This window comes from Anolis sagrei, chromosome 4 (genome assembly GCF_037176765.1).
Source record: "Anolis sagrei isolate rAnoSag1 chromosome 4, rAnoSag1.mat, whole genome shotgun sequence".
NCBI lineage: Eukaryota > Metazoa > Chordata > Lepidosauria > Squamata > Dactyloidae > Anolis > Anolis sagrei.
Window position 1 is genome coordinate 140,253,185 of NC_090024.1, and position 23,257 is coordinate 140,276,441.

The window sequence follows — 23,257 nt, forward strand, 5'->3', positions numbered from 1 at the left end:
GGGAATACCCACCACCCCCCTCTCCCAAAGCCCTAAGACCCCTTAGAAAGTAAAATTAACTTACCCAGCCTCCAGTGCACTCTCGTAGCAGCTCTCCCGGCACATAGAAATGATGCCCAGGAGAGGGTGGGGGAGGAAAATCGCTCCCCCCCCCCTTGCTGGCGTGTCATTTCTATGCACTGGAAGAGCTGCTACAAGAGTGCACTGGAGGCTGGGTAAGTTTATTTTACTTTTCTAAGGGTCTGGACACCCACCCCAGGAAGCATGCACTTTCTAGGGTGGGTGTGGACAGCCCCCGAGGAAAATCCACATTTTTCAAACACAGATTCTCCTGGGATAAAGGCTTGTCTGGATCCACCCCTAGTTCAAAGCAGATATTGTGGGATTTTCTGCCTTGATACTCTGTGGAAGGGCCCTGAGAGATTGCATGAACCTACCATGTTCAAATATTTCAAAGGACTGCACTTGGAGCAAGTTTTTTTCTGTTGCTCCACAGGAGTGTATCTACACTGTAAAATTAATGCAGTTCGAGACCATATTAGCTGCCAAGGCTCTAAGCTAGCAACCAACTCCCATGATTCCATAGCATTGAGTTATAGCAGTTGTAGTGTTTTTACTAATTCTACAAGTTAAATGTACCCATATACAAAGGACCATACTCTGGGAAGATACATTATTGGATAAGTAACTTTTGTAATCCCCAAAAGTAATTTATCCAAGTTGTGTGGGAAGCTTCACAGTAACAATACTGAAACTCTCAAGGAAATGTATGAACTCCACATTATTAGGGCAATGGGAATATTAATGTTTGAAGCTCCCCTTGTTCTGGTCATAAACACAAAGTAGGTCACCTTTCATGAGCATTCCAATTTTGTTTTTGAAACGGCGCTTAGTTGCTAGGTCTAGGTCTATGGTTCAATTAGCACTAACAACCACAGAGAAAGAAAAAGAAAAAACACTAAGCCACAATGGGCGATGAAAGGTTAAGGAGAGTGGAAGTCATACTGTATACCTATTGTTGCTACAGAAGCACCTTGATTCTGCTTTGAAGTCCTTTAGGTAGGCTTGTTGCCTATTGAAGGTCATGATTTAGGCACAGGACAAGCTGTTCAAAAGCACTGGAAAACATTTGGCAGGAGAGCAGGGGAAATAAATTGCATAATTTATTACAGATTGTTTTAAAATTGACATTCTTGGTAACATATCAGAACTGAAAAAACAATTAGAAGAAAATCGTGATGTTTTTAATATCAGTGCTGACTGTTTAATACATAAAACTGTATCTGCAGTACATATTTCTCAATTAAAATTGGAGTTGCATTTCAGTCATATTATTTTTAAAAGGCCTTTAAAAAGAATATAAAAAAATATGTCCTAAAATAAAATCATCATCTCTTCTGGTACCTCATGAGTCATCGTTCTGAGCAAATCCTGAAATGCGTACAATGCAGAGACATAAAATAATTTCACACCTAGAGCCAGTATTTATACAAATTATTCAGAGAGACTCTGAAATATGGACTGTTTTTTGTAGCTTACATTTTGCAACTGAAGCTTCTGTATCCAAATTTATTTAGTCCTCTCTATGTGTCAACTCTTCATTTCTTGGTATGGTAATAGAGACCTCTTTTTACTGTATAGAAATTCTATGTTAAGTCAAAAGTCTCCTAGAAAAGATTCAGCTGCAAAGTATCAAAATGCATGTTGTGAATGCAACCGCAAGACAGATCTGTAATGGTGAAAACAGTGCAGATTTTAGTACTAAACACTGTAGGAGGAATTGGCCTTAGGGGCAGAGACAGCTAGGTCATTGTCCCAGTTCCTTTGCATAGTGTTCTACTGAAGGATGCCACCATTCCCCAAATCACAAGTTTATCATGTACTAAAGACCCCAAAGATAAGCATTTCCAAATTCTCAAGACCCCTGGATATTTCCCTTTTATTTTGTAAGCTACCTTGAGTCCCAGTTTAGGAGGAAAGGTGGGGTATAACTAAGGTCCTCTATATATGGCTGAAAGGTCTTGGGGTCCCTTTTTTAAACCTTCAGATACTCAATCCTGGCCCAGTCATAGTTGTCCTACTTGGGTGGCCATCATGACAGGGGAAGAAACATAGTTAATTCTCTGACAGAGATGAGGTAGTAGAACTGGAGTCTAGTGAGTTTTATTCAGCCCCACATTGTGTCAATATGGCACAGAACACTTTATTTCATTTATCTCAGCCTGGATCTACACTCCCATATAATCCACTTTCAGAATGCATGTTAACTACTTTGAACTGGATTATATAAATCTACAATGCCATATAATCTAGTTCAATGCAGTTAATCTGCATTCAGAAACTGGATCATGTGGGAGTGTAGATGGGTCCTCAGTCAAGTTAATGTCTCCTCTATCTAAGCAGTAGTTCGGACTTCTTAAGAAACAACTGTGGGATCTAGAGTAACTAAACAGGCATATATATATTTGTAACCATCCAGCTACAGATGGTCAGAATGCAGTATTTACAAACCATGTCAGTTTTTCCTGTGCTAATTAGAACTTGTGATCTTTACCAGAAACCCAACAATCTTAATTTAAAACCCTGATAATGAAGCATATGAATCTCAAATTGACTGGCTTGGATCTGATCCTAACTCTATTAGATTGCTACAATTCAATTCCAGAAACAGAACAACATAGTCCGGGAGGCTTGGAGGTGCTTCCAGACATGACTTAAGCAGGTTTTTAAAAACCTGTTTTGGCATAGGTTTAAGCCCCCAAAACATGGGCTTTCCTGGGGAGGGTGGCTACATGCTTTTGCTTTTTTGAAAAACAAATTTTACCAATTCCTAGAGTTTTTGAAATTCTTGCTGTAGTTAATTATTCCCTCTTTACAGTCATAGAATCATAGAGTTGGAAGAGACCTCATGGGTCATCCAGTCCAACCCCCTGCCAAGATACAGGAAAATCACATACAAAATCTACCATGTCTATGTATTTTATGAGGATATGTGATTTTTTAAAAAAAATATTTATAACCTTTTTTTGTTTTCTCAGTGCAAGACTCTGGGGAAGGACCAGTGAGGCAGATTCTTCGGTTCAGATTTGGGTAGAAATTGGAACGGATTGAGTCCAAATCAATCTGGACCACATCAGGCATATATCTGAATTGCCAACTCTAGCTACAAACTGAAAGGGAGTGCACAGACCCTATTTTTTCCTTTTTTTAAAAGAGAAGGATGTATAAAAAGAGAGGGTGCAGATAAAAGCAATGTTACATGGAAATAAAGTGTGTACAGATATGGAAACTAAGTTTAAGCAATATATTCTAAAGTTGAAACAATAAAAATATTGTAAAAAAATGTACAGGATGCCACACCAAGGTTCCTTTAAAATATACATGTTTGAACATATATTTCTATGTGTATTGCATCTCAAAGTATTTTAAAACTCATGTGTATATGCATTTTAGTACATTTTTGAGTAAGGAAGTGAAGAAGCAAAGTGAAGAACAGCCTTCACTTTGCTTCAGGGATACAGATCAGGTCAGTTCATATTGGACTTTACAAAGAACAAATTCCAAAAGCACCTCTGCCTCCAACAGTCCCCTGAAGCTGCCAATTGTATGTGCAGTTTTGTAGTAGTGGGCAAGCTGTTATGAAAGGTGCTCGGCATTACTGATCTCTTCATTTATGAACCTTACATAGTTTACAAGAAATCCTGGTGTTCTGTGGATCATAATACAAAAGCCACTGGTATAAGGATTAGTAACTTAACTAATGTATGTCATGGAACTTTGTAAAACAAACAAGATAGTGGGATAGGAGAAGGAATATTATTCTGCCTGTGACATTTTTTAAAGGCAGCCTCTGTCAATACGATTCCTCTATAGAATCTGCATCCTCACTCAGCTGATTATTAGCCTTCAAGGCTTACATCTGGGGGTATTAAGGCATACATTTCTGAACTAAAAGGGACCGCACCCGTAAACCCATAAGCCAGGGCAGCCACTTGTCAGAAGAAGAATAGAGTTGCAATTGAAGCTATAAATAACTTACCATGTAAAGGCTTGTGTGTTGGGATTGGACTTCCACCGTCCTAGACAATGGGGCCGTTGCGGTTGACTCCGAATGCTGGACCTGCCCCAAAATGTTGTGATCACAGGCTAGCTTTGAACCTGTTTCTTTTTCTGAAGTCACAGATGCACCATCTGAAAGTCCTATGTCTTTCAAGTCATCCAGATGTATTTTCCCAGCATTTCTAAAACTAGATATGTGTGAACACCTGGAAGAGGGAAAGTACTGATCAAATTTCGCAGCAATACTGACATTGTCATTGCCATGCTTGACATTGATTTAAGATAGTACCATAATTCCTATGATTCACCATTTGCTGCAATGACATTTCGAAAGGATTTGATCTTGACAGTTATGTTGGCCAAGGGAAGCCTTAATAATGCATTAGCACATCAATAATGAGTTATTAAGCCTCACCCACCTCACCAAGATTGCCTTCCAGTGAAGCTGGGATTAGATTTCCTGTGTTTTCTTTCTTTCTACCTGAGATATTAAATTGAGACAGAAATATTTGGGAATAGTTGAGAAATTTGACCAATCAAATGAGATAAATGGTCAGTCTAGTATCTACTATATCTTCAAATTGAATATTCTTTATTCAGGGTAATTTTTGCAATATTAGCAATATGTCTAGAGTTTCAAAATACGCAAGAAATTTTAAAATATGTAGTGTTTGCTTTAGATATCACTTATGGCAAAGAAGTTGGTTGCTGTTATGTGCCTTCACGTGTGAATTCATAATCAAATGATTTATATCATTCTTCCCCAGTGCCATGCCAAAGTGGATAGTGAGGTATATCATTCAAGATGGGAAAGATCATGTTCTTTAAAGTATTTTTAAACAACATTTGAAAGTTAAGCAGAATTTGAGTTTCAGAGCCTACAGTTAGCATGGGGGGGTGGGGGGAATCAGAGAATAAAAGAAGTGAGATGTAGTAGTCTGAATGTTGGTCTACAATTCTGAATACCAAGGATCGATTGCCCAGTTGGCCATAAAAACCCATTGGGTGATCTTGGGTGAGAAAACCCCATGATAGAGTATCCTCAGTTGGAAACCACTTAAAAGCACACAACACAACAAGTAACATTATCTTATGGGCAATCACATTGATCTGAATAATAGCTTCCACTGTAATCACTCGCATTTCACAAGACTTTAGGCATTAGCCTGCTAATTATGTGAATTTTTTTCTTCCTCTCTCATACAGTAGTAACCTAAGGAATATCACGTAGGAATTCAGCCTCACCAAATTCTGGCCAAAGAAACAAAGGAACTACTGACAGGCCCCAAGTTACAAACATCCAACGTACAAATAACTCATAGTTACAAACAGGGTGAGACAACAGGAAGTAAGAGAGATCTACTCCTAGGAAGAGAAATTCACTCCTGATAGTTATCATGGGGAAAAGGTGTTTCTACCCATCCCTGTTTCCACAACAAGCCAATTTTTTCAAAATCCAGTTCTCACAGGGACAGAAAATGAGCTAAAATCTTCTGAACAGGGGCACTCATAGCAAAGGATACACTACGGGGTATTAACCCTTCCCTTTACTATCTATCTATCTATCTATCTATATGGCAGGTATTACACTTTAAAAGTGTACCTGTGCCAACATACAAACAAATTCAACTTAAAAGCAAACCTACATAACTTATCTTGTTTTTAACTTGGGGACTGCCTGTATATTAAAAACCATTCTCCTCAGCCATTTTTTTTTTTTTTGTGGTGTCAGGAGTGACTTGAAAAACTTGCAGGTTGCTTCTGGTGTGAGAGAATTATCCATCTGCAAGGACATTGCAGACCCTCCAACTTCAATTAATTTTATATACCAGCTTCTTACCACTGCCATCAAGATAGTATCCTGTATACTACTCTGTCATCCTTTGTTTCCAAATGAAAATATATTTTCCCCAAATGTTCCATATATTCCTCACCTGTCAGATATTTCACATAATTCAGATTCTCTCACCCTAAGGGGAAGCAATAGAAAACCTCCTTTGAACAATTCTTGCCAAGGAAACCCTATGAAAAGGCTGCTACAAATCAGAGTCAACTTCAGTGCATGTAACACCAGATTTCATCTTAGGATAACAATTCTACTGAGGAAAAAAAGTGCAAGATTTGGAAATGGCAGTTTCTCTGCCATGGATTCTCCCCCCAGCCTCAATACTCTCTCCAAAAAATTAGGGTATAGTTTTAAACATAAATGTTCTTGAATTCATCAGGACATATTTCTGTGTTGTTAGGAATATTCGGCTGATTAATTGGTGAAAATGGCGCAGCCCATGGAATGATCAATTATATGACTGTTCCATCTGTTTCCATTATGGAGTTGCAACATGCAAAGGAGCAGTGAGGCTAGACTCATTTATCCGTATTTGCAAAAAAAAAAAAAATCCACTCAGACAGCCCTGCCATAGATTCCTGTTGTTAAGGACTGGAATGTTTTTTTGTATGTACCAATCTTGATTACATTGACCCTCTGCATGCCTTTGCCTCATTCAAACGTCAGGTATGTCTTACTTGTGCTGAGAATTTTACTCAAGTGCTTCATCGTAGCCAGTTCTTATAATTCTTGCCCATGGAACTATTTTATTACCTAAAACAGAACTAAGAAATAACATCACATCACAAGAAAATCTTGAGGATGATTTCTGGCCACTCTTTTAGAAAAAGTAAAATTACAATAGAACCCTAGAACCACCTCTACCTACAGTGTAATCAATTGACTGAGACAGCCAAAGAATATGGGCTGACTATCCTTTAACCAAAATACTTAGGACCAAAAAAGTTTTAGATTTTGGAATACCTACATATGTAATGAGATATCTTAACTATGAGATCCAAGAAACGTCTGTTATGTTATATATATGCCTTATACACATAACCTGAAGGTACTTTTATACAATATTTTAATATTTTGTGCAAAGTTTGCATACATTGAATCATCAGAAAGTAAAAATGTCAGTATTTTGGGCCACCCATGTAAACAACTTTAGATTTCAAAATTCCTAATAAAGGATGCTCAACCTGGATCAAGCTGTGTTGGTAAGCACAAACCAGATATTGTGGGATTTTCTGCCTTGATATTTTGGGATATGGGGCTGTGTGGAAGGGCCCTCACAGTCAGTTCAGATCAGTGGTTCCAAAACTACCGGTATGTTCTACAGAAACCTAAAGTTCTGCAAAAGCATCATAGCATCATAGGGGTCTTGGGAAAAACCTTAAAAATCTAATGTAAAACAGACTTTGAAATAAAACCACATGAAGCCAATTGTATGATTTATAATCTCTGTAACAGCTATTTTGTACTTCGACTATTGCTATCAGGTATGTAGTTATTGCCTTCACATAACAACATTTTATTTGCCATCTGAAAAAAGTGATTCATAAGTAGTCATTTTTTTTCATTGACCCCACATTTCTTTTGAGTTCTTTCTTTCATGTATAGTTTTTGAAAAGAAAGACATTTGGGATATTGTGATGCTATTCATTTATTAAATCAAAGAGTAAAATTCCTTCAAAAACTAGATGCTATATAGGAAATTGCAAAACATATTTGATTTAGCATAAAATGATCCAGAATATCTATAGCTACATCTATATCTTGATTAAACAAATCAGGATTAGAGTCAGGGTTCCATGGGAAATAAATGTCTTATGAAGGGTTCCATGACCCAAAAAGTTTGGGAACCAGCGGAGTAGACTGAGCTGGGTAGGATTAATGGTTGGTTGTGAATCATATTCAAAATGAGAAACTGGATTTGCATTCTCTTAACTGCTGGGGAATTATGTTTACGGTTGTCAGTGACCGAACATGACCCAGCCTGGCATTGCCCCAGCTGAATGGGTTCCAAGGGGCTGCTGGAACCCATTCAAGATTGGGACACTGGGGCATGACAAATGCAGCACTCTTAACAATCACAGGACACATTGAGACACGCATCGGCAGGAGCTAGTTTCCAAGTGATCTCTCTAGCTATCTGGCCTTAATACACCACACAACGGTCTCAATATACCCCTATATCATTTATCAGTGTCTCTGAAACCTGTGGTGCTAGAGGACAAGGGTGTCAAACCTATTTTTATCAAGGGACATTTCAGTCTTATGGTTGCCTTCAAGGGGCTATTGAAGCGATCTAGAATCTGCAGATACAGAGGGCCATCTATAATGTGTTTACATAGTGGTCAATCCTGTTAAGTTTTTATCCACTTTAGTCCCCTGGATGTTATTGAACAATAACTTCCATCACTTTTGATGGAAAAAATGCAGACTGGGAATAATGGGAATTCCTACCTAACAGCACATGTGGCTCTGAGGTTGGAGAAAGGTTCAACGACATTTTAAAGTCAGACAACATATCCACAAAACTAAACAGAACAAACAGCCTTCCAGATATTACAGTATCACAGTTCCCGTCAGCTCTAGTCATGATGTCTAATTATGATGAAAACGGGAGTTGTAGTCCAGAATCTGGAGGGTCACATAAAGTGGCATGGCAGGCTGGATTTGACACAGGTGGGTTAGAGACACTGCCAGGCAGCAAAGGTAACGTTTTTGCTAGGTATTTATTTATTGTATCAGGAGTGAACCAAGGGTACAGTTGTAATGTATTAAACTGTAATGTATTAAAACTGTAATGTATTAAAAGTTTTAAAATTATATTAAATGTCCTTTGACCAGTAGTAGACCACTTGGAGTGCCTCTGGTGTTGCTATAAGAAGGTCCTCCATTGTGGCAGGGCTCAGACTGCATTGTAGTAGGTGGTCTGTGGTTTGCTCTTCTCCACACTCCACTTTGTGGCCCCATTTCTTAATGTTGGCTCTGCATCCTGTGGTGTCAGAGTGCAGTCTGTTCAGAACCTTCCAAGTCACCCAGTCTCTCATTTAGTATCAGGGTATTAGACTGCCACTTTTGGACTCTCACTTGCTGAGGTGTTCCCATAAATATCTCTGTAGATCTTAAAACCGTTTCTTGATTTAAGGCATTGGTGTGCTGGCTGATATCTGAACAGAGGATGGACCGGAGATGTCACTGCCTTGGTCCTTTCATTACTGGCTGCTACTTCCTGACTGATATCAGGTGGTGCACTACTAGCTAAACAGTGTAATTTCATCTGCTCTTGCACTTTGCTACTCTGCTGCTGAATATAAATGCCCAGCGTGGAATGCATTTCACCATATTAAAACAGTGGATGGGGCTCTTAATGAGACATGCCACATTATCACAGGATGTTTAAGCCCTACACCACTGGAGAAATTATACTGTTTAGCCACTATTGCACCACCCTACATTTGTTGGGAAGTAGCAGCCTGTAACATTGACATATCCGGCCCATCCTCTGTTTGGATATCAGCCAGTAAGTCAATACCTTACATCAAGAAATAGCTTCCTAAGAGATACTTGCAGGAACACCTCAGCAAGCAAGAGTCCAAAAGTGGCAGGCTAAAACCCGGAACCTCAATCAGTGGCTGATTCCAGATGAGAAACTCCCCCCTTGGGACACAGAAGACTGGGCAACTTGGAAGGCACTGAACAGACTGCCCTCTGGCACCACGAGATGCAGAGCTAACCTTAAGAAATGGGGCTACAAAGTGGAGTCCATGACATGCAAGTCCATGACATGCAAACCACAGACCACTTACTACAGCACAGCCTGAGCCCAGCCACATGCAGGACCTTCTCATGGTGACACCAGAGGTACTTCAAGTGGCCAGTTTCTGGTCAAAGGAAATTCAGCATAATGCTAAGTTTTTAACTTTGTGTCTTTTCTATATGTTATTATTGTATTCTCAATTCACTCCTGAGATAATAAAAAAATCATAAAGAAATGATCCTGCATGTTGGGAGGCAAAGAAATCAGCACACAAAATGCCATTATCTTGGGCATAATACAAAAAGCTGTCCTTTGCTGGAAAAAATATTTAGCTGGGGAATTTCTGTGCATATATCTTCCTGTTCAAACTAGACATATATGTGTATATGGATATATATTGGCCTTATGATGTATTTTCATAGCATCCGATGCAACCCCTATCCATTCTAAAGCAGATGAATGGGGTGAGTGTTTAAGCATCTTGTGCTCATCTTGAGGTATCTGCGCCTTGTTGCACATGATGATTCCAGATTCAGGAGAAATATACCGGTATTTTTCCAGGCGTTTTAGAAGCACTTTCTTCTTTCTCCCTTCCCTTTTAAAAGAAGAGAATATCTCTGTGGGGGGAGCTGGCAGAAGCAGAGGATAACTAGAGATAAACAGGTGCTTTCTTCTTTTTAGAGGCACGTGAGGTCAGCTCTTAAGACACAGCAGAGACAATAGGAGTCCTTTTGCCTTTCAGCCTTTCCTCCTGACCACCCAGTAGAGGGAAAATACCCAATGTTTTGTCGGTTTTTGTACTGGAAAAAAGCTGTGTGTACCCTTCGAGTTTCCTATGAGCCTGTTCCTTGACTGAGAATATTCCATATGCTACTAATAAATTATACTTTTCTAGATTTTTGTGAAATTTCTTTCCACCGCAGACAAAACTTTAACAAATTTATTACAATTTAAATCTGGAGAGTGTTGGAAAAAGATAAATAAATCTAAATAAGCAGGCCTTATTTGTAACACTGCAAAGCCCTATACACCACTGATCATATATAAATTGTAACAAAAATATATTATTTAAAAGTCAGTGGTTTGTAAATATTTTAATGGCTTATTTCATGCAAAATTAAAATAACTACAAATGCCTCATGTCTTTAAAGGCAATGTTTGCCGAGTTGATTTTACATCATGGATAACAATTAACCCAAAGGATTTCTTTGTACTAATTATTATAGTTGCCTATCAAAACCTCTCAAGTCATGCAGTTAAATTTTCTGGGAATGAAACATACTGCATCGCTGTGCCTATATCTTAACCGGAAGCTTTGAATGTTCTCTAGTCAAAAGCTCCTAACATCTTGTACGAATCTGAACAGAAATCATATTCTCAATGAACCGGAACCAGGATAGAATGTTAATACAAAATGCAAACATTTTTAAACTGACAGAAAATAAAGAGCAAAAACAGGCCAACATATGCCTACAGTGAAAGTCACATGAATTTAAATGGTCGGATTTTCCCCACTGGGTGGCAGAAGGTGGGATATTTTTCCAGATTGCTTGTTCAATGCATATTGTGCAAGAATTTTGCCTTATCGCACCACTCTGACAGTTTTATAAACAGCTACATGTATGTCCTTTCAAGACATCAGATGAACAAAAATCTAAATATACCATTGAAAATCTGACTACACTACATGCACAATTATTTAGCTACATTAAGATGTTTACTTTTTGAATACCAAAGTGGACCTTCAATTCAAACAATCCAAAATTCTGCAAATCATACCTTGTTAGTATATGCATATGTGCATGTAATATCTGGGACTCCATGCCTATAAAGTCCCTTGCATATGTTGGAATATGTATGTGGTCTGTGTATTTTATAGAGATAGTTAGTGGATGAGTAACATTCATAAACTGAAAGAACTATTTGTGGCAGAAAATAACCTGTCATTTTTCAGATCATGTCTGGTTAGTTAACAGGAGTGTTTTAACTGGTGATCATGAGACATTTTAAAAAGTTAGCACATCAAATATTCCTAAAAAGAACTATAAGCTTGCTTGAGTGTATGTGTACACACACACACATGTATATTTTCAACTGACGTCACAAAGGAAGCTGGAAGATAAAACATCTGCTACTTTATATTTATTCCCGCTTCTAATCCTTTTAATATATCATTTCTGGGTTCTACCTGAAAATATTGCTCTGTGTGTGTGTGTGTGTGTGTGTGTGTGTCAGGAGCAACTTGAGAAACTGCAAGTTGCTTCTGGTATGAGAGAATTGGCCATCTGCAAACACATTGCCCAGGGGATGCCCGGATGTTTTACCATCCTGTGGGAGGCTTCTCTCATATCCCTGCATGAGAAGCTGGAGCTGACAGATGGGAGCACACCCTGCTCCCCGGATTCGGACCGCCGACCTTTTGGTCAGCAGTCCTGTTGGGACAAGGGTTTAACCCATTGGACCACCTGATTAAACCAGGTAAATTGAACAGTGTTGTTCAATTGTTTGATTCAAATATTGTATGTGTGTGATTAACTGCCATAAAGTTACTTTCAGAATATGGTGTTCCTATGAATAAGAGAACTCATACATACTTGAACCTGGGAGACCACACCTTGCAATTCTGTGTCCATTTACATAGATAAAGATTTCACTGAAAAAAAATGAGGTTAGTAGACATGTGAACGTCCAACAGAACAAACCTGTTCCATCCCACTGTAAACATACTATAATTGGAAGATAGTGCACACTATCAGTGGGACTCAAGCTCTTTCACTTTGCCTGGGTTTTCAGAAAGGGTTTTCATTAGCCTGCTGTGTAGTGTTTTCCGTATCACAGTTTAATCACAAGAGATGGAGACTAATGCAAATAAAGAGATGAAGGGTTGCAAATTTATTTATTTACTCCACAGAAAGTGAGTCTAGTTAGTAGTTTGGTTGGGGAAATACTAGTATTTCCTCAATTCTAAGACACACTTCCCCCCCCCCCCCCCCCATATGTCTTAGAATTACAGATGCGCGTATGTGTGTATAGTTTGTGGTACTGAATTTAGTATATATCATAGAATAGATTAGGTCTTACAATTGATGAAATACGGCACTACTTTACCTATTGTTTTTTAATGATACAGAAATTGCTTCAGCAGAAAAATAGATACTGTAAGCATAAAAGGAGACTTCTGTGAATAAATCCAGGCCCGAAGTTAGCTGAAATCTCTGCAGCTGTGCTCTTATCTGGATAGAGGAAGGAGAAGAACAACAAAAGAAGCTAAGAAGCCTCAGTTGATGCATGGGAAAGCCATTGGCTGGCAATTGTGGCTGCCCTTCTGCTGAGCAAATAGTTCAAACTGTTCATTCCCATCTCCTATTCTCTCCCTGGTACATTGTTTGTGTCCTTGCATTTCATTCTGCGAGGAAGATTGCTCTCTGGGCCTATAAGCAAACAGTCCAGAAAAAGAGCCAACTAGCCTCCTCTTTTCCCTGGAGAACTAGCATTTTTAGTTCCAGCTCCAAGCTGTCAACGAGTTAGAGAGTTAATGTCAGTATCCTGAATTAATTGCCTTAAGCTGGAGCAGTCAAAATGTGCCACCAAATGCCCAGAAGATGTTTATTAATAATGTTTCCCTTATTTGGTTTGCCGGGGTGTGTGAGAGAGATTTCTTTGTTGTTTTAATTTTTTTTTGTTCCAAGCTTTATTCCACACCCAGTGCTCCCTTTTCTCTGCTTGAATGCCCTTCCTGACTATAGGTTACATTGGCTAAATGCAAAGCACTTATGGTGTATTAGGAACAGCTCACAAGGTATCACCACATGGAGGAGAAACACTTACACGTCTTGGGCTCCCAGCTGTCACTGTCCTCCTGTCAGAAATTCGGCATGAGAGCCTTGACTGTCGGAACAAGGTGACGGGTGCAGGAGTTAGGAATAAGCAACAGTATGTTTACACATAAATATATTTGAAAATTAAACCCAAAATGCTGTGGAAATTACAAACGGAAAAAAGAGGAGACAAATGGTAAATGGGTTTGCGTTTAAACATAAAAGATTTTAAAATGCTCCCCAGTGTGGATGGCCCTCTTTAAGAGAATGAAATAATAAACCAATTTATATACCAATAGAGAGCTGAGATCCTGAGTGCCGTTGTGTAAATTTTCCCCCTTGACTTTTCATTATCTACCTGTGCAAAATCAATCTATATGTATGGGATCAACATACAATTGGAGAGATAAAAGGCAAAATAAAATGTGCTTTGCATATCCCTGAGATAAGAGGCACTGTTCCTCGTTCCCCTCTGGTTTCCAGGCAGATGCATTTTATTCTTCTTTTTTAAAAAAAAAACAGCTTGTAAATGTAAAGGAAAAAAGACAGGTCGGTATGGCAAGTGTTTACCTCTTTGCCTGAAATATTGATTTTGTTAAATGAACTGTGGTTAATAAGTAACCAAGGAAATACTAGCTTAATTTTGTTTGAAATTCATCGCAGTGAAGAACAAAGGCTAGAATTTCTCTTATTTTTATAGGATATGTTGCACTTATTTGCAAGGGAAATGTATAAAACCCCAACTAGGGACATAACACACGACTGTGAAGATCCATTAAATTATAAAAGGAAAAAAATGATACACATGTGAATGTCTCTATACTGTAGCTGGATAGTATTCTCTGTTAAAAACACTGTAGTCAATGCAGTGTTGTTGAAGGATTCAAAAATAATGTGTTCATACAACATACTTTTCACTTGGGCCAGTTGTGTTGCAAAGTCGTGGTTAAATCAAGAGCTGTGCATGTATATATGAACTACATTTGGATTTCTTCCCTAACTGTGCATATGATAACCTGTCCTGTTTTTGTTGATGGATGAATGCTGCTTTCTCATACCTACATGTGGAACTCTGAGATTGAGACTGGTCATGTGGATCCTTCTGTCCCTAATACCATCTCCAATCCCACCAGCACCCACACATGGGATCCCAATATTCCAGAGTATGCTCCAATGTTATAGGCTCTGGGCATGGAGAATCAGCCTCTTCATCATCACTAACATAGATGAATACAGGCACAGTAGGTAAAGGTCCAGTTGATCTGAATGATCCTGTCAGTGTTTTGAGATCCTCTGGGGGTCTTCTTTCTGTTTCATCTTCTTCACATATATATCAGGTGGAAACACAGGCCCTTTTTGATTATTGTCCTCATGATCTGAAACACTGTTCCTAGAGAAGTTAGATTGGAACTTTTCATTGTCATCCTTCTACAGGCAGAAGAAGGCTCCTTTTTCAGGACATCTTTGGGAGTTGATTGTTCAGAGTCCTCCTGAAATCCAATACAGGGATACAGTGCAGAGAACATCAAGTTTTATGCTGGCTGCTCTTAAGCACAAAAGAAGGAAGAAGGAAGAGTGTACCAGGGACACACTACTTCATCTTTTATATATGACTAGCCATCCCCTGCCACGCATTGCTGTGACCCACATGGGGGTTCTGTGTGGGAGGTTTGGCCCAATTCTATCATTGGTGGGGTTCAGAATGCTCTATAAATCCCAGCAACTACAACTACAAATGTCAAGATTCTATTTTCCCCTAACACCACCAGTGTTCACATTTGGGCATATTGAGTATTCGTGTAGAGTTTGGTCCAGGTCCATCATTGTTTGAGTCCACAGTGATCTCTGGATGTAGGTGAACCACAACTCCAAAACCAAAGGACACTGCCCACCAAACCCTTTCAGTATTTTCTGTTGGTCATGGGAGAACTGTGTGCGAAGTTGGGTTCAATTCCATCGTTGGTGGGGTTCAGAATGCTCTTTGATTGTAGGTGAACTGTAAATCCCAGCAACTACAACTTCCAAACGACAAAATCAATTTTTTGAGTGAAGGACATATAATGGGTTGTTAGGTGTCTTGTGTCCAAATTTGGTGTCAATTAGTCCAGTGGTTTTTGAGTTCTGTTAATCCCACAAACGAACATTACATTTTTATTTATATAGAAGAAGAGCTACCTGAAGAAACATGGGCATACTCTGGCAGTCATTCATTATCTACCAAGAGCAGTGGTTCCTAACCTTTTGTTTTGACCAGGGACCACTTTCCAACATTAATACAAGGGTTACAAATCAGTCTTTGGTCAACTTTTGATTCGGTTTGGTTATTTGGGGTGCTGATTCAGAAAACTGCATTAGATAGACCACTAAAGCATCTCTTGGAAGTATTCTGATACAGAACATATCAGAGCTCTAGTTTCTGATACAAAACATATGCCATCCAGTAGTCATCATCTGCTCACCCACCAAAAACCATATTTAATAATCTAGAGCTGATGTGATAGTAGTACTCTTTTGTGGATAGTCAGCCACTCCCCTCCCGATATCCCCATTGCCTCAGCATTATAAGAGGGTTTCATGAGACCAGTCACTCTCATTGCCACATGGTTTCGAGGCAATGGTGTAGTAATGATGAGGCCGCAGACCATATTTTCGATCTTGCAGACCACTGGTGGTCCATGGACCACAGGTTGGGTGCCACTGACCAAGAGGAACAGCCATGCAGAGGGAATAGCCTCCATCATCTGTTTTATAACTATGCTGGTGGATTCTACTAGTCCATCCATGTGGTATAGGATCTTATATATTCTATGAAAAACAGTTAGATGCCAAAATACTGCAATATGCTGAATGTCAGGTGTCAGATATGACATGGAACCACCAACTATTCTAATATATCATTACTTAATCAACATGTAATGTTTAACAACATATACATCTGCAGCTAATCACCAGTATTCACATAAGAAAATGAAGAGCACAAATTCTAGGAGAGCATTTGTTTCAGCTCCACTGTTTATGCCGATTACATTTTTGGACAAGACCATCCAATCCCACCTGGGAACAGAAGCCAAGCAGGTGACCCTAGTGTGCTGCAAAGGACAGCAAAGAAATTGATTAAAGTATTTTAGTCAGATATCCTTACTCAGCTATGACACCTACTAAATGACCTTGGGCAGGTCATATTCTCTCAGAGAAAGGCAAAGGCAAATGCCTTCTGAACAAAACCCATGATAAGATTACTTTAGAGTTGCCGTAAGTCAGACACAACATTCTGACACATAACAACATATCAAGCCATCTTCATTTTGGACTACAGTTGCCAGAATCAATCGTGGGGATTCTGGGAGCTCTTGTCCTAATAAGTAAACTGTCTAGGCTTTCTGTACTTAAAGAGACTCTGGGTTCACCTAATCTATCCTGGCAGAAAGTGGGTTTTTTTTTATCTAGACAGAGACTTTTCATCACATCCTCTACTTTTTGACACTGAACCCAAAAATGTCTACATCCACAGCAGTGCTCTGTCTAGTTGATACCATCTAGTTGATACCATGGCTCAGTGACAATAAATTGCTAACATGCAGAAGAGATTGCCCAGTATATCTCTGTATGTTGTAGGTTTTTTCAAGCTATATGGCCATGGTCTGGAGGCATTCTCTCCTGACGTTTCGCCTGCATCTATGGCAAGCATCCTCAGATGTAGTGAGAATGCTTGCCATAGATGCAGGCGAAACATCAGGAGAGAATGCCTCCAGACCATGGCCATATAACCTGAAAAAACCTACAACAACCCAGTGATTCCAGCCATGAAAGCCTTCGACAATATATCTGTATGACTCACTGTTCTGATCTTGCCTCTTTCTGGTCATCTCTTTAAAGATGTAACAGGGCTATAACTTTGTAGGGAGTTGACTTTCTGCTTCAGTCTCCTCGACACCAAATCACTGCCTGATTTATTGTTCATTCATTAAGGAGCCATTGTGTGTGTTTGTGTGTGTGTGTGTGTGTCAGGAGCAACTTGAGAAACTGCAAGTCACTTCTGGTGTGAGAGAATTGGTCATCTGCAAGGATGTTGCCCAGGGGATGCTCTGATGTTTTGATATTTTACCATCCTTGTGGGAGGCTTTGCTCATGTCCCTGCATGGGGAGCTGGAGCTGACAAATGGGAGCTCAACCTGCTCTCCCCAGATTCGAACCACTGACCTGTCAGTCAGCAGTCCTGGCGGCACAAAGGTTTAACCCATTGCACCACCAGGGGTTCAAGGGGCCATTGGTGATGCATGAAAAAAGGCAAGGACAGCCTATGTGGTTGGGTAATCTTAGACATTCTAAAGGTAAATTTAGATCAGAGGAAGAGAGCAAAGTATGCTTCTGATTTCAACAGAGGTGAGGGATATCGCTGCTAAATATTGCTTTATGTTCATCTCGATCAAGGGCCTTAATCTGTCAACTGCCCATCAGTGCAGAGGTTGCTTTGTTTTGCATTTTACCATTTACTTCCAGACAGGTTCTACTTTCACCATCCTGTTTGTTTGTCCAAACCAGCTTATGTGGATGCACGCTTTTCATTAAGTCATGCCAGATAGGAAAGCAGAAGCAAATGAATCTTATCTGCTGTTAACTCAGAGTATGTTTGCAGTATTTGGATGCATGGATCCTTGAAATGGGCAGGAGAATCAAGCTACTGCAGACAAAGGCTGTTGCCCAGAGCTGTACAAGCAACCAAATCCTGCTATCACCTGTAAACAGGGAGTTTCAGAAAGTGCATACTGCCCACTGACTATGGAAAAGCCATGGCTGTGGAAGCTACTTGTGGGATTGTGGGACTCAATGCTTTGTTTATCCTATATACAATTTTCAAGAAAACTTTATGAACTTCATTTGGTCCTCATAAATCAACAGGTCACTTGAAGGTACAGACATGCGCACTGCCCAGGGTTCAAGCAATAGCAGTTATGCCTTACCACACAGAGGTCTCTCAACAGTTTGGAAGACAACTTCAATGGAAGAGGACACCTGAAGCTCTGGCATGAACAAAAGAATATTCTTGGTGGCTGGGGGACATTTCTGGAGGATTACCCATTGTCTAGTGAAATTCTTGCAGAGAGTCTGAGATTAGATGAACCTGCTTCCTCTGCTATTTTTCCTCTCGTTTGTGATCTTTTCTGATTAAAACAATGAATGCATCTGTTGTGAATCATTTTCCAACTCCAGGCTTCGAGACAACATGAAAACATAACAAAGACCTGCATTCTCTGAAGAAGAAAGCAGAGTCTACAATTATTTAACACTCATTCTTATGTGGCTTCAAGTCAGCTCTGATTTATAATCCCTGGAACATTTTATTCCAGGAAGGTTTCCTGTGGCTTTCCTCCAAGACTGAGAAAGTGTGACTTGCCCAGGTTCTCCGAGTTTGCTTCAAAGCCTAGTCTTTCAGAGTCTTATCCAACCTTTAGATCACTTAGATGGTGACTCTCTTTGTGATACAGTCTTAGAGCCATTATTGTTGTGTGCCTTCATGTCATTTTTGGCCATGGCTATCCTAAAGTGCATTGAGTCACCTATTATAGGTTGAGAAACGCGGTATAGAAATAAAGCAAATAAATAAATAAATAAATAAAGTGAACCTATCAGAGGTTTTTCTTCACAAGATTTCTTTAGAGAGGACTTTCCATGATTTCCCATTGATAGTGAGAGTGTGACCTGCCTGAGGCCATACAGTATGTTTCAAAGCAAGAATTTAAATCCAAGTCTCCAGAGTCTAAGCCCAGCACTCAAACAATTACACCACATTGGCTGTCTCTTAGACCCCATCTGCAATGTGCTATAATGCAGTTTGAAACTGCATTGAACTGCATCATAGAAGTCAACACTGACCATATAATGCAGTTCCAATGTAGATGAAGCCATAGAGGATAGAAAAGGCCTCGTGATCAATGCAAAGAGATCTGGAGCATCCACTTCGGCTTTGCACATCTCGGGATGGATCTATTCCACCATATAATCTAGTTTCAGAAAGCAGATTAGCTGCATCTAATGGGATTATATGATAGTGTAGACTCATAAAATCACATTCAGTGCAGTTAATATGCATCCTGAAACTGGGTTATATGACAGTGTGGATCCAGCCTCAAACTTCCTAAAGGATAAGGAGGATTCTGTTTCAAATATTTTGAAAAAATCATACATAGAACAGGCCAGGCAAGATTGAAGACAGACCGCATCTCCAATGGGGTAGACCAGCATCTGAGGCTGCATCTACACTATAGAATCAATGTAGTTTGGCATGACTTCAAATACCTTGGCTTGATGCAGTGGAATCTTGGGAATTGCGATTTTACAAAGTCTTTAGTCTTCATTACAAAAGAGTACTGGTGATTCAAAAAACTACAACTCCCAGGATTCCATCACATTGAGCCATGGTAGTTTGGGTGGTGCTGGAATTTGTAAGGGAATACTTTAGTTTGAGGTTTGAGGGGGCCGTGAGCTCTCCGTGGGGTGGAAATGACATTTATAACCCTGGAACAAAATTCATGTTATGTAGGTCCCTTCCATACAGCTGAATAAAATCCCACATCTGCTTTTGTATATAAGGAGACTGTATCCATATCTGTTATTCTAGCACAAGCTAGGATCTTATCTGCAGATAATAAAACCTTCCTTGGCTGAAATCACCCTTCTCACCTTGCTGCTGGCTGATTTTAATTGGGGCTGATCTGTATGTTTGCCAAAGCAGGGACTCACAAGGGGCAGCTCAGACTTATCACTTGTCTGCGTTTCTGCCAACAGGCTTCTTCTGGTCTCACTGCCAGCGGTTGCCTCCTAAATTGGGGCCAACACTTTGAACAGGGATATATGGCAGTGTGGACTCGGGAAAACCCAGTTCAAAGCAGATATTGTGGGATTTTCTGCCTTGATATTCTGGGGTATATGGATGTGTGGAATGGCCTCCAGAATATCAATGCAGGAAATCCCTGCATTGATTTTGAGTTTGGACTCAGATAACCCAGTTCAAAACAGATATTATGGGATTTTCTGCCTTGATATTCTGAGATATAGGGCTGTGTGGAAGGGCCCATAGTGTAATGAGCTTCGGGTGCATCTACTCTGTAGAAAGAATGAAGCTTAACATAACTTTAACTGCCATAGGCCCATGCTATGGAGTCCTGAAAGTTGTAGCTTGGTGAGGCTCCTACACAGCTGTGTAAAATCCCACATTATCCACTTTCAACTGGATTATATAGCAGTGTAGACTCAGAGCCCTTTCACACAGCCATATAATCCAGAATATCAAGGCAGAACATCCCACTCCCACAATATCTGATTTAAACTGAGTTATTTGTTTATTTATTTATTTAAACATTTATATTCTGCCCTTCTCACCCCAAAGGGACTCAGAGTGGAGCACAGCATATACACTTCAAATATTCAATGCCGGGACACAAATTCACATACACATACATAAACATTAAAAAACATTTATCAAAATATTAAAATACACCATTTAAAACCATCCTAATCATCTGCATCAAATCTAATTGGCCTGGTCATCTTTCCTATTGCTGCTTTATTGCCCTGTCCCGAAAGCTTGGTCCCACAGCCAAGTTTTTACCATCCTTCTAAAGGACAGGAGGGAGGGGGCCTGACCTGATGTCACCAGGAAGGGAGTTCCATAGCCGAGGAACAATCACTAAGGAAGTCCTGTCTCTCGTCCCCACCAATTGCGCCAGTGACAATGGCAGGACGAAGGCAGGGCCTCCCCAGAGGTTCTTAATCTCTGCAATGGTTCATAGGGGGAAATGCGTTCAGACGGGTAATTTTATCTGAGTCTACACTGCCATATATTCCAGTTCAAAGCAGAAAATGTGGGATTTTATTCTACTGTGTGGAAGGGGTCTCAGATAATCCAGTTCAAAGCAGGTAATTTGGATTATCTGCCTTGATATATATGGCAGTGTAGAAGGGCCCTAACACTCTTTGGCTGAGCAGGCTAAAGGCCTTGTCAAACGACAACTCCTATGGTTCCAATAACATCCCGCCATGGCAATTAAAGTGGTGTGAAATTACATTATTTCTGCCCTGTAGAAGCAATGCGACCCCTTAGCCAGGGGCCCTTCCACACAGCTCTATATCGCAGAATATCAAGGCAGAAAATCCCACATTATCTGAGTGTGGACTCGGATAACCCAGTTCAAATATTGTGGGATATTCTGTCTTGATATTCTGGGCTGTGTGGAAGGGCCCCAGATCTGTTCAATGTCTCGCTCAACTGGAGACCCCTCTGGGCTTTTGAAAGACCGGTCGAAATCTCTCCATCCATGGGCTCTAGCTCGGTATTTCCACAGAGGGAAAAGAGGGGAGGGGGGCACCTTTGGAGGATGCCAAGCCAATTCCTAATGAGCTAAACCCCTCGGCTGGCAATTAGCCTCCCAACAATTAACGCGCGTTTATGGGATTAACGCCCCCGGTGGCTGGAAACAAAGGCGAGACATGATAGGGAAATGCAACGCGGGCGTCGGGTTGGATCCGCTCTGCCTCTGTTTGCTTTGAAGCCAGACAAAGGACGAGGAGAAGGCTGGCAACGTCCCTCCTCGCCCAGGCTGGCCAGAAACCCCCCGAGCTGGCTCAGTCGAAACGCTCAGCAGCCGATCGCTGTTTTGACGGCTACTTAGGACTCCTCAGGGCCGATAAAGCTCCCATTTTCCTCCTAATTTCAGGAAAGAAATGTCAACAGACAACTTCCTGGAAGACACGCGAAAGTTGATTCAAAGGGTAAACACAAGACAGAAAGTTCGGATGGTTGGAAGGAAGCGCGATAAGGGGAGAGGCATTAATGGGGAGGGCTTCTCGCCCGCTATCGCCCACCTGAATCACCCTTGTATTGGAAGCCATTATTTTGATTACAGCGAGGAAGGAAGGAAAGGGGGAGAGAGGGAGAAGGACGAAACAGAAGACACTCTTTCAAGAGAGAGAGATCTAACCAAGCTAAACGCTTTCTGGGTTGTTGTAAGTTTTTCGGGCTATATAGCCATGTTCTAGAAGCACTCTCTCCTGACGTTTCGCCTCCATCTGTGGCAAGCATCCTCAGAGGTTGTGAGGACTGTTGGAAACTAGGAAAACTGGATTTATATATCTGTGGAAAGTCCAGAGTGGGAGGAAGAACCCTTGTCTGTTGGAGCTAGGTGTGAATGTGTCAATTGGCCACCTTCATTATTTATTTATTTATTTATTTAGTAGCCTTCCCCTGCCATGCGTTGCTGTGGCCCAGTCTGCTGATCTGGAAAATAAAGTAATGAGAAAGTGTTGGTTTCTAATATATGTAATGTCTTCATGCTTGTGGGTAAACACTATTTCTTGCTGTTTCTTTGTCAGTGCATGCAACATATCATTGTCCTTCTTAGGGGTCCCTTTCAAATCTATGATACTATATCTGTGTGTGTGTCAATCATATATATCTATATCTATGGCTGGATGGCTCTTTGTTGGGAGGGCTTTGATTACGTTTTCTTGCTCTTATGAAGAGAGTTGTACTGGATGGCCTTGAGTATTTTCTGTTGGTCCTGGGGTTTCTGTGTGGGAAGTTTGCCCCAAATCTGTTGTTGGTGGGGTTCAGATGCTCTTTGATTGTACGTGAACTATAAATCCCAGTAATTACAACTCCCAAAAATCAAGGTCTATTTCCCCCAAACTGCATCTGTGTGAATATTTGGGCATACGGGATGTTCATGGCAAGTTTGGTCCATATCCATCATTGTTTGAGTCCACAGTGCTCTCTGGATGTAGGTG

The 23,257-nt window shown here is 40.3% G+C and overlaps 1 long non-coding RNA gene across 2 annotated transcripts in view; it reads right to left on the bottom strand.

Moving 5' to 3' along the window:
* LOC132774209 (uncharacterized) overlaps window positions 1-23,257 on the bottom strand; it is a 65,188-nt gene that overhangs the window by 16,901 nt on the left and 25,030 nt on the right. For both annotated transcript variants that reach the window (XR_010909747.1, XR_010909748.1), the window contains exon 2: window positions 13,485-13,544. This is a non-coding gene — a long non-coding RNA (uncharacterized lncRNA). The remainder of the gene's footprint in view (window positions 1-13,484; window positions 13,545-23,257) is intronic.